The sequence below is a fragment of the Gopherus flavomarginatus genome, chromosome 4 (genome assembly GCF_025201925.1).
Source record: "Gopherus flavomarginatus isolate rGopFla2 chromosome 4, rGopFla2.mat.asm, whole genome shotgun sequence".
NCBI lineage: Eukaryota > Metazoa > Chordata > Testudines > Testudinidae > Gopherus > Gopherus flavomarginatus.
The window spans coordinates 35,232,270-35,245,310 of NC_066620.1; the positions used below are offsets into that span (position 1 = coordinate 35,232,270).

General features: G+C 40.1%; 1 protein-coding gene across 2 annotated transcripts in view; it reads right to left on the reverse strand.

Annotated features, from left to right (window-relative positions):
• The window catches only part of ASB3 (ankyrin repeat and SOCS box containing 3), a 128,359-nt gene that overhangs the window by 115,026 nt on the left and 292 nt on the right, over window positions 1–13,041 (reverse strand). For both annotated transcript variants that reach the window (XM_050951866.1, XM_050951864.1), the window contains exon 2: window positions 12,268–12,340. The gene's annotated coding sequence lies outside the window, so the exon portion shown is untranslated. The remainder of the gene's footprint in view (window positions 1–12,267; window positions 12,341–13,041) is intronic.

Below are 13,041 nucleotides of genomic sequence, written 5' to 3' on the forward strand. Positions count from 1 at the left end.
CATCATACAGCAAGAGTATTTATGTATGTTCAATAATCACATGAAAATGTCTTATTTTCCATCAGTAATAGCACAAACAGTACATGATTTATGTTTGCACACACAGGTAGTCTTTTCCTCTTTTCCTTTCAGTTTTATATTTGTAGCTGGCCAAAAAAAAGTTAAGTCCTCAAAATGACTGATTGCTATAATTTATACTTTTCCACCTATAGAAAACAAATTGTAAACTGAATGTTACAAAATGACATTCAAAGTCAGACACTTACATAAATAGGCTGAAGTACATAAAATACATTCAAAAAACAGTTGATTTAAAACATGAAACGAAGAGCTTTTGCATTTAAGACCAGGATTGTAATTTTAGTCACCATATTTCTGGCATCTATCAAAGGAATGTGGATCTAGGAAGTCTACCTGTTAAATTTTCAAAAGCTACTAATGACAGAACAACAAAAGTGAAGGTTAATGCTTTAATTCTACTATATTAGGAGTACATAAGATATCAAACTTGATGGACCAGTCTAATCAGATGAACAGGGGATTTGCCTCGTATCATATATATTGAGGACCTGTTCTCCCATTAATACTTTGATTCTTTGCTAATTTATGAGAAATAGATCCTATTGGTCTCAAAGGTCTTTATTCTCCATTATGTTTCACTGATGCAAGATTGAAATAACAGAGCTGAGAATCAGGCCCAGTAAATTCACCTGGACAGTAAAGCTAAGTATAGGGTTAGAATATTCAGACTTCAGTAACTACTGTTAGCCACCTAAATAAAGTGACCAAATTTTAAAAAGGTGATGAGTCCATGCATCTCCACTAACTCCAATGGGAGCCTCTGAAAAATTCAGTCACTTATGCTGCCTGAAGATGGATTTAGGATTTTAGGCATCAAAGTTTGAAAATGTTTGCCTACATCAATGTATCAAGATCCTTTAAAAAAAATTATTCCCTTTGACGTGGAGAATAAATACTCACAAAATGTTAATTGGATACTTTAATGTTCCCAAAATGTTACGTAAACACTGCAAAGGGATACTGATTTTTGTTTTCAAAAAGGCCAGCATTTCCTTTCCTGTGCATATCTGGGCTTTGAATACACGGTTGTAAATTTAAAGCGTACATCAGATGGAGTTGTAAAATCTATGCAGTTTCATTAATTTTTCTCTCTTCAGTCAAAGGCTTATTTTTGTTTGTCATGAGATGGTGAGGGGAAGTGTATAAACCCCTTTATCAGTTCAAGAACTCCTTAATCACATCAATGATGATACTCTTAAATATTATGCTTATTTAAGCACTAGTGCTGGGGCACTGGGATTCTGTATGGCTCTAAGTTGGGTAATTTAATTTTATTCATCTCCAGAACACTGTTGGTTCAGTCTCTTTTCCAGATTCATAATAGTTGCAATAATACCTGTAATGATACATTCCATTTTGTGCATATAACTTCAGTACAATAAAATGCATCGCGTATTTATTTAATGGAGTTGGAGACAGATTTTCAGAAATTTTACTTTCGTACTGAACAGACTCAACTATGAGGGACATTTTCAAAATACCAGAATATTATGACAATAAATGCCTTGGTTATGATACTTACTTCCTTTTGTAAAGCATGTTGAAATATGCTGATAGAAAGTGCCACGTAAGAGCTAGGTATTATGATTATGTTCATAGAAAACCGTCAGATTAGCAATGTCAACATAGCAGTTAAAGCACTGGAGTTAAAGCTTTTTTTTCCCTTTGCTGCATAGGGGTTAGAAACAATACATTTAGGGAAGAAGACATACTCAATGCTATACCTCATGATTGCTTTCAAAACAAGGTCCATTACATGGAGCTGAATATGCGATCAGAGCAGTTCTTTACCACAAGCCATTTTATACATATCTTCTGTATATTATGTGCTTGATATTTTTTCCTTTTGGTTAATGTTGTGTCTAATTTTTGTGACAAAGGTAGAGATTTTAATCCTAGCCTAAATATGTTTGTATTACAAAAAAAACAAAACTCCACTAATCTACCTCTAAACTCTTTTCCAAAACAATGACTGAGGAGACAGCATAAAGGTCTAAGTGTTAGATTTTGACTCCCTGGCACCACAGGTTCAAATCCCAAAATGGTCACCTGTGAAACTGATTAAACAAGTACTATGCAGTTTGTGTAGAACAACAGTCTTATCTGATGTGCATGGTCCTTTTGTAAGAGGAGCTTGCCCTGCTATTGGTCAAGACCATCCCCTAGTGTTGTACCTGGGGAGCTCTACAATAAAAGGAGTTATATAAATTTAAGTTATTTTGTAAAAATTCAGATGAGCACAGGAATTGCAATGACAACAGAACTCACCTTTATTTGTGCTGCAAAGTGAAGTAAAGTTAGAAGGCAGCGTGTTATATACGCGTAAGCCTTTTCTATGCCTGAAATTCTGTAACATGATCACTAAAAATGCTCCACCGTATATAAAGACAGTTATTAAAATGTATAATTACAGCACTAGATGACTATGCAATCTAAATCTTTAACCTGAAACTGCAATATAATATTTTTTCCATCTTCTCAGACTCTTACTAACTTTTAACAGAGAGGTGCCTCACATCTACCTTTGCTGGTGTCTACTGTAAACCAGAGAAACCAGAAACCTTTGCTCCAATTTACTTGTAAATTTGCCCTGCTTGTTATGAGGAAAAACATGAAAAAGCAGAAAGGTCTGCAGTTATGAGATTCTTTATACTTCCCTAATAACAAATTCATTTTCTTGCTTTCTTCTTTCAAATTCTTCCCTGCCTCACATTTCCTGCAGATGAACAGGAAACAAAGCAGATAAAAGCTAGGTGAGCAGACAACTGAAGAGACAGTGAAGTGATTAGGTTCTTTCATTTACTCAAGATCATATTGCCTTCCACACACAAGTACAACACACAGACCCCTTGAGGATAGTAGGAATTATTTATAAGAACCATTATTATTATTATTACTACTACTAATTATGTGTATTATCATAGCACCTAGGAGCCCAAGTCAGTGAAAGCAGGAAGGAGACAAACGATGAATACTACAAGGAAACAGTGTGATAATACTTGTTGGTATGATACCTAGTGGTCTCAAAACACCAGTGGCCTAAGCATTGTCACGTTGTTTGTAGGCATCATGGCAAAGAGTTTAAGGACAGGTTTGAAGGAGAACAATGAAGTGACTTAGCAGATGTTTGTAGGGCATTCTTCCCACATGAGGGGCAGCACAGGAGAAAACATGAAGATGCTTGTTTTTAAATTTAACAAGCGGGCAATGGAGGCTCTCATCATGGGCAACTGTAAGCAGAAGTCAAGTTCTTAATACTAAATGAGAAAGGATAGGTAGGCTGTGAAGGGCCCGGAATACAACAATAAATAGCATAGTTTGATGCAATAGAGAAGAGGGAAGTGCAGTGGAGCGATGCAAAAAGAGAGGTGATGTAGTTCAAGTGAGAGTGCAGAAGCATTCTGAATGAATGTGAGGGGGGCAAGATTGCATTTGTCAAGGCCAGACAAAAGTAGGTAGCAGTAATTGAGGCTCAAGATGAGAGCCCAGACAAGAACTTTAGCTGCATGGATGATGGATAGAAAAAGCCATATCTTAAGAGAGGTTATGCAGAAAGAATCTGGAGGACTTGGACATCAGCTGGGTGTGAGGACCTAGAGAGAAGTCCTAATCGAAGAGAACACCCAGGTTACAGGCCTGAGTGACAGGCAGGATGGTGGTGTTGTCCAGGAAGGGCTTGCAGCAGGGAGAGATTAAGAGCTCTGTTTTAGCCACATTGAGCATGAACTAACAGTTACACATCCAAAGATGATGTAGAGAGACAGGCTGAGACTTTAGCTTTGACAGAAGCTGACAAGTCTGGAGCAGGTAGGTAGATCTGCAAGTACTCTGCACAGAAATACTAGTTGAATTTGTTTTCAGATGAGGTTGAACAAACAAACAAGATGTGGAGGGAGAGGAGATGGGGACCAAGGACAGGGCTATGTGCCAGGATGAGGAGGAATACCCCAAAGGACATAATGAAGGGGCAATCAAAGTGGCCCATAAAATTATTTACACACAAAAGGTCATCATTTAGGCTTAAGGTCATTATGCAAGAGGCAATTACTGAAGTTGGGAAGATCCAACTTTTTAAGGGCAAGAAAGAAGAAAATCTGGAAAACAGCAATCGTTTATTAACTAAGGGGGGGGAGAATGTTTTTATAAAGACTTCAGTGCTCATGTACCCTTTCCTCAACTCTTCCCATATTCTCATATTTATTCCCTGTATTTTCTCTTATTCTAAGCGTACATAAAGGCACTAACTAGAAGCTGACAATCTGATGAAGGTCTGTTTTAGGCAGGGTTGACTAACAGTCTAGTTTGACCATACAGAAGAATGTAGTGTTCAATATCTTTTAAGCACTGATAAAAATGTAGAAAATGAGAAGCAATGAAATTAGCACACTCAAACACATTTTTCTCATTAGAAACATAGAACTATGAGCTCTGAGAGTTGAGAGATGTACCACTGCAACTAGTAGAACTGTTGGCGTGAATCTTAAAAGGTGGCACTCCTACTATCAATCCTACAGACGTACACTTCAAATCTAAACAAAATAGGTTGCTTCCCCTTGCAAATGTATTACGTGTTGAAAAAGTTAATCTGAAATATGAAAGGATAAATGATACCCTTCTGAACTTTACTTAAAATAGCCTGAACAATTTACTGTCTTTGTGTAGTAAAGAACACCTTAGGTCAATATTACTTTGTTTTAAAAGCTAAAGCATCACAGCTCAAAAATAGTCATGTCATGCTGTCCTCCAGCACCAATAGCTGATAACGCTGTCATTCAGTACAACATCACGTCATCAGTTTAATGAAATCAGATCTGCATCCCTTCCAATTCCATCCATCCTTTCTTAACTTCTGGTGAAAAACTGACATAGCCAGTGTCTGGGTCTAAGCTCCATTTACAAGGTAAGAGGCAGAGTAGGGAGGCTGAGAAATTAAATGCAGCAGCTCCCCCACCAGAACTGTTTGCCTAGTGCTTTCTGTTTTGTCTGACGATGTAGATGTATGCTCGCATGGGGGAGGGATAGCTCAGTGGTTTGGGCACTGGCCTGCTAAACCCACGGTTGTGAGTTCAGTCGTTGAGGGGGGCCTCTTAGGGATCTAGGGCAAAAATCTGTCTGGGGATTGGTCCTGCTTTGAGCAGGGGGGTGGACCAGATGACCTCTTGAGGTCCCTTCCACTCCTGATCTTCTATGATTCCACTCACAGTGCTGCAGGGTCCCAGATATATGAACAGAACAGTGAGCCACACAGCTTTAGGAGTAACAGGTTGTGAAGAACCTGGGACATTCAAATATCTTAGCTCTGGAAATTGTGACACAGTAATTATGATTTCCTGACTTACTTTTAAATTGTAAATCTCTATAATCCAAAACGGAACAAAATACATATTTCAATAATACAAGTGACTGTAAATGAATGACCGGGACAAAATTTCAAAACAGGTAGAAGTCCTCATGTAAAAATGTACACACAATTATGCCTACAAATGTGAGTAAACAATTAGAGCAAGGAATTTGAATATCCTGTTGTCGGAAAAGAAGCATGTGCATGCATTTTTGTCTGCAAACTTCCGGTCTTTTTAGAAATGTAACCCTTAAACACTTATTGCAAATGTTTTTTAATAAGTTTTTCAAAATTCACTTAAATAATTTCCCAGTCATTCTAAATTCCCATTTATGAAGGATACAACTCAACTGCATCTTTCTTTCCCTCAAGAGAAGTGAGTGCTACAAAACAATTATATTTGTTAATTTAATCTCTTCTAGACAATTTATTAATTTTAGGACTCAGCTGACTTCCTTTTTCCATCTTCCTTTATTGTCAGATACTATATTTGGTTAACCTGTTTATGTGCATCTTCCATCTAAACACTGACCCTTCCTAATTTTGAGGTTCTTAATGCTGTTTCCCTTTCAGTTTAACTCTCGCCAAATTCAAGTTGAGTTAGTCTCTCTTGAAGACTACGTGCTCACTTATTCACAAAAGCTGTACAGCTCTAACTATACAGATGTAGTTAAAATGGGTGAAGTGAATGCAGTTATACTGAGATAAATGTGATTGTACCATTACTCCTTATTATCATGTGGGAAGGAAAATAAGCTATATTGGTATAAGGCACCTGTATATCAGTTTAACTGAGTCCATACTAGGATTTGTACCAATATAACTATTTTGGTAAAAATTCACACTTGTATCTGAAATATTTATACCAGTATAACTTTCAAGTTTAGACCAGACTTGACTGCTAATGAGGTATAAAATGTGACAATTCACATGCGGAAACATTTTGCACTTATTTTGCACTGGTGTAAATGATTGTGCAGGACCATGATGAACAAGACACTAGTCAGATTGTAAGAGGCAATATACCCAGTATTTTTATTTTATTTTTATAGTTACAATTCACAAATACAAAACTCTCTTTTTTAAAAGAAAACTCTTGCTGGAATATACCAAGAGAAGATCTAACATCAGCAACACCTCCTGTGACAAACTGTCAGAGTTGCATGGGATCACTCTCTACACAAGAGATAAGATTCCTGAATGCTGACCGAATTGGAAGCGATTTTACATCACAGTGTGTTAGGTAAGGGGCTAAAAACTTTAGGCTGGGGATGTGCAAGAGGCCAGTCTATGGACCTGTGAATTTCAGGCCAGCAGAGCTGTGAGAATCAGATAGGAACATTACTGCATTGTCCCTCAGATATTCCTAGTGACGTGCACAAAACAATGTTATATTCTCAGAGAAAATTGGGGCCTTGGTTGCATTTACAGCTGCTGCTGTTGTACAAGATGGAATATAAAGCGGAAGGGCTATGGGTGAAAATCAGAGCCCTCAGACCAGCTTGTCATTGCCCCAGGTTGGGAAGAATCCTCATCACATACCCTTGGTGATGATTCAGGAAAAACTCATGCCTGGATAGCTTAGTGAATTAGCCGTATTGACGGGTCCTTTCAACACTAAATCAGAAGTCTATAATAAGATTTGTAGTAAGTACAGTAAGACAGCTGTTTGGTGCATTACACAAATCAGATTTATCACGTTTTCAGTGGACAGCTATCCAGACAGTTAAAAATTAACCTCATAATGCCTATCATTGCTGCCCAGTTCCTCACACATGCTAAAAATCAAACAGAAATGGAATCTGAACTTGTCTCTCTCTACAGTTGTCTTAAAACAGAGTTGAGGAACATAATCAAGGTTGCATGAGGCAAAACACTCTCATTGCTCATGATCTATCTGTTCTGTGGTTAGGAGACTTTGGTTTCCAGTATTGGCAGGCTGGCACCTTGTAGAAGGGAGGTATGCCCTTTTAAAAAGTTTATTTTTTAGCAACCAAAAAAAGGGTTCATAATGTTAGAGCTACTGAGGCCTCCTTCCTTTATGATTTTTTTTCTGCCCTCATTCTTAACTACTACAAGCAACTTTTCCATGAAAATACCTTTAAAAGTTTATCTCCGCTTGCTTATTCCTCATCTAAGGTCACAATCATAAGAACATAAGAATGGCCGTATTGGGTCAGACCAAAGGTCCATCCAGCCCAGTATCCTGTCTGCCGACAGTGGCCAATGCCAGGTGCCCCAGAGGGAGTGAACCTAACAAGTAATGATCAAGTGATCACTCTCCTGCCATCCATCACCACCCTCTGACAAACAAAGGCTAGGGACGCCACTCCTTACCCATCCTGCCTAATAGCCATAAATGGACTTAACCACCATGAATTTATCCAATTATCTTTTAAACCCTGTTATAGTCCTACCCTTCACAACCTCCTCAGGCAAGGAGTTCCACAAGTTGACTGTGCGCTGTGTGAAGAAGAACTTCCTTTTATTTGTTTTAAACCTGCTGCCCATTAATTTCATTTGGTAGCCCCTAGTTCTTATATTATGGGAACAAGTAACTTTTCCTTATTCACTTTCTCCACATCACTCATGATTTTATATACTTCTATCATATCCCCCCTTAGTCTCCTCTTTTCCAAGCTGAAAAGTCCTAACTTCTTTAATCTCTCCTCATATGGGACCTGTTCCAAACCCCTAGTCATTTTAGTTGCCCTTCTCTGAACCTTTTCTAATGCCAGTATATATCTTTTTTTAGATGAGGAGACCACATCTGTACACAGTATTCAAGATGTGAGTGTACCATGGATTTATAGAAGTGTGACAAAGTTCCTCCTTTACCTTGGTGGGTCCTGCACTTATTGGCAGATTTGCTCACCTCAGTGATCTTCCCCACAGTCTAGGTCAACTCCTCCTGTGTCTGATCAGGAGTTGGGAGGACTGGGGGGAACCCGGGCCTGCCCTCTACTCCAGGTTCCAGCCCAGGACCCTGTGGATTGCAGCTGTCTATAGTGCCTCTTGTAACAGCTGCATGGCAGCTACAACTCCCTGAGCTACTTCCCCATGGCCTCCTCCAAACACCTTCTTTCTCCTCACCACAGGACCTTCCTCCTGGTGTCTGATAATGCTTGTATTCCTTAGTCCTCCAGCTGCACACCCTCTCACTCTCAGCTCCTTGCACCTCTTGCTCCCAGCTCCTCACATGCACTTCCGCTCCTCTGGCTCCTCTCTGCCTGACTGGAGTGAGCTCCTTTTTAAACCCAGGTGCTCTGATTAGCCTGCCTTGATTGGCTGCAGGTGTCCTAATCAGCCTGTCTGCCTTCATTGGTTCTAGCAGGTTCCCGATTACTCTAGTGCAGCCCCTGCTCTGGTCATTCAGGGAACAGAAAACTACTCATCCAGTAACCAGTATATTTGCCCTCTACTAGACTCTTGTACCCCACTGGTTTGGGTCTGTCACAAAGGGCAATAAGATATTCTCCATCTTATTCTCTATCCCTTTTTTAATGATTCCTAACATCCTGTTTGCTTTTTTGACTGCCGCTGCACACTGCATGGACGTCTTCAGAGAACTATCCACGGTGACTCCAAAATCTTTTTCTTGATTATTGTAGCTAAATTAGCCCCCCATCATATTTTATGTTTAGCTGGGGTTATTTTTCCCCCAATGTGCATTACTTTACATTTATCCACATGAAATTTCATTTGCCATTCTGTTGCCCAGTTTTGTGAAATCTTTTGGAAGTTCTTCACAGTCTGCTTTGGTCTTAACTATCTTAAGAAGTTTAGTATCATCTGCAGACTTTGCCACCTCACTTTCTACCCCTTTCTCCAGATCATTTATGAATAAGTTGAACAGGATTGGTCCTAGGGCTGACCCTTGGGGAACAACACTAGTTACCCCTTTCCATTCTGAAAATTTACCATTTATTCCTACCCTGTCTTTTAAACCAGTTCTCAATCCATGAAAGGATCTTCCCTCTTATCCCATGACAACTTAATTTACGTAAGAGCCTTTGGTGTGGGACCTTGTCAAAGGCTTTCTGAAAATCTAAGTACACTATGTCTCTGGATCCCCCCTGTCCACATGTTTGCTGACCCCTTCTAAGAACTCTAATAGATTAGTAAGACATGATTTCCGCTTACAGAAACCATATTGACCTTTGCCCAATAATTCTCTGCATATGTCATTAATCACCTTCACAGCAACTGGCTGTGATGTGTTTCATTTAGTGGGCTGTTGTCTTCCTCTTTCCACCTCTCTATAGGAATTCCTCGAGGCTCTGTCCTTGGCTACCTTCTCTTCTACAAGCATAGCTTTGACTATCATCTTATAGAAGTGACTCACCAATCTACCTTTCTAGCTCATCTTCCTCTATTCACTCTAGTATCTTATCTTGATACCTTGTCATTCACATACAGCGCATCAGTGAAAACTTCACCAAGCCAAAACAGCCACCTTCCACCATCCTTTCTCCCCCTCCTTTAACACTGTGGAAATCACCATCATCATTCTAGTTGCTCAGGACCATAACCTGAACAATACCTTTGCCTCAACTCTCTCTCTCTAAGCCCACACATTCAGGCCATATCTAAATGTTGCTGCTTCTTTCTACACAGCATCTTTAAGACCTGGCCTTTCCCCTCTCTCTGCACACCTAAAATTCTGATTCAAATTCCTGTCATTTTGCAGCCAAACTACTATAACCTCTTCCCTTTTGGGCCTGACTCCCCTCAAACTTGCTCCCCTCAAGTCCACTCAAAATCTGCTCCTAAGATAGTCTTCCTCACTCCTCAACCTGACATCAACCCCTCTTTAGATCCTTCCCCTTACTTCCCCTTCACTTCCACATCAAACACAGACTTCTTTTCTGTACTTTTAAGGCCTTTAATAACCCAGGGCTTGCCTACACTAAAAAGTACACCAGTATAGTTAAAGCAGTACAACCTCCTTAGTGTGGATGCAGTTATATCAGTAAAAAGTTGCTAGAGAGATAAAGAGAGAGAGAGAGTATGCATAAATGCTATTCCTGTATGGAAAGGAATAAAATATACCAGTATAAATCACCTTTATAATAGCATAATTGCATCCACACTAGAGTTTTTTCAGGTATAGATATTTCAGTAAAAAAGACACACTCCTAATCAAATTAGTTATATTGTAAATCTTAAGGGTAGACCAGGCTTTAGTCCTACCTTACCTAGTTGTTCTAACAACTTATTGAAAAATCTACCTTTGACTTTGCTCCAATGTTCTCAGTCTTTAATAGGAAAAGCTAACTGGCTGGTAGAGAACACCTTTGTACTTTCTCCCATGCCACCCCTTATGCAGGGGAAGAGTATATTATAAGCCATAAAGCTACCACACTTTATCCTCTTTAAAGCTCATCACTGCCATGACTCCTTCCAGGCATATAATGAGATCTGACTGTCTTCTCGTTCTTTCCTTTTCCTACTCCCTTAATCTTCCAGCTTCTTCACTCCTGTCATTGCTCACCCTGCTTCTATTTCCAATTATAGCTATTCTTAGAAAGTGTATCTAACAAAATTCTGCCAATTCTTCATCACATTCGTTTATTTGCATGTTATATCCCTAGAACTTATGCTCCACTTGTTCCGTTTCATTTAAACTGTAAGACCTCTAGGGCAAGGATTCTCTCTTATCTAGTGTCTAAGACAACAGGGCCCCTATCCTGAGTGGAGCCTCTGGGTGATACTATAATATTTAGTACTAACAACAGTGTAACAGAAAATGAAGATATAGATTAACTCTCAGTATCAAACTGAGCAGAGACAGAACAGAATGCTAAAGCAAGGCATACACTAGCCCTCAGCGGAAATGCCTATAATACTGAAATTCTGCTTGCAGCATCAGATCCATTACTGAATAGTATTGGAGACCAGAGTCTATCTAAAGAAAGAACATAAGACACCTTCTTTCTTCCCTCTCCCCCCTCCCCTCCTCCAAACTATATTAACTTAATTAAAAAGCAACTTGCAATGTGGGTGGATGGAGGGGCGGCTGTGAGGGGAGGGGGAGAAGGGGGAGAGAATAATCAACAATGCACACAGGCTTCAGTCTCCATCACTCTTCAATGGCAGGTATGAAATGACCAGTACAACACATGCTATGGTGTTGCATCAAATAGGAAGTACTGAAAAAGTTCACATATATTCCAGAGAAGGGGCAGAGGAAGAGCAAGTGTGCAATTAATTAGAAGCATGCCAGATACTCCTTAATGTATTTATTTGGGGTGTTGGGTGCACACCATTAAATATTTCAATTCTAGTTTTTTAAAGAAATGTATTTCTACTGCACAAATTTGTAAAAACATGACATGATAAAATCTATTTAATTAAAAACAGCACAGATCTCAGAAAATATTTTATTCTTTTAGATGTAAACAATAATGTAAGCTTAACAGATGATATTTACCATATAATAGCTAAATGCTCAATAGAACATACTTCTCCCCCTGCAGAATAATATAATTTAATACTTTATTATGTATTTATATAGCCTCCCATCACAATAGCATCTGAACGCCTGATTTTAATATCATGCTGATGTAAATCAGAAGTAAAACAATTAATATTCTGATCACACATCAGCTTTACATTCATTTAACACTCTGGATAAGGCTCACTGTTTGGTCTTTAATCACTGCCACTAACATTATGATTAAACATTCTTACTGAGCTAGCAGCCAGGGGACAAAGGCAGACCCCACTATGCTTGAGAGTATTCTAATAAAAGAATAGTTCCACCAAGAGTCCATTTTTCAGCACAGGGCTTAAAAACAACCTCTACAGTCCCTTTGGCTGCTTAAGTAAAACAGAGTACTTACCTGTTTGACACTTATCTATTCTTCATTAGTGAACACATGTCACTTCCACAGCCAGAGAGTCCCTGGGGATTACCTGTAACAATGGGCAGCAAAAAAAAAAAAAGTCCAAGTTATTTTATTTTACTCCATTTGCTTAACATAAGGCTTCTATGAAGAACTGAAAATCGCCAGCAAGCACAAAGAAAGTTTCCAATCCCCACCCACCCCCAGCCACATACATCAAAACAAACTCTGAAACCACTCCTGTGAGGTGCTGAGCGCCCTGGACTCCCACTGACTTCAGTGGAGATGAGGACACGCAGCATCTTTCAGGCTAATGACCAACCCTCACTACCTGCGTGTGCGCGCCAGAGAAGTTACACTTGCAATCCGAGGGCCGCTGACAGACCGACTAGAGACGATCTGTCTGTGCCCTGGTGCCAGCGCTGCCCGCTTGTCAGCCCTCCTCAGCCAGCTGAGGAGAACTTGGTCACATGAAGCCCCAGAGGCAGAACAGTATTTCTGAACATAACCAGGGGAATGTGATAATGAGCCACGCTGAGAGCCCGACCCCCGACCTGGCCGCTGCTGGCGGCGCTCTGGGCCGGCTCCGTAGAGTGTTATCCTCCGGGCTGCCGCAAGACGGACCCAGGGCAGGCAGCGAGTTCGGGGCCGCCCCGCGCACCCGGCCCCAGCCATCTGGCTGCAAATCAAACGCAACCCGCGAAGAGCGCGCTCCCTCCCTGCGCATGGCCACCGCGAGGCCGCCTCTCGGGACCGCCCCACCAGGCGCTG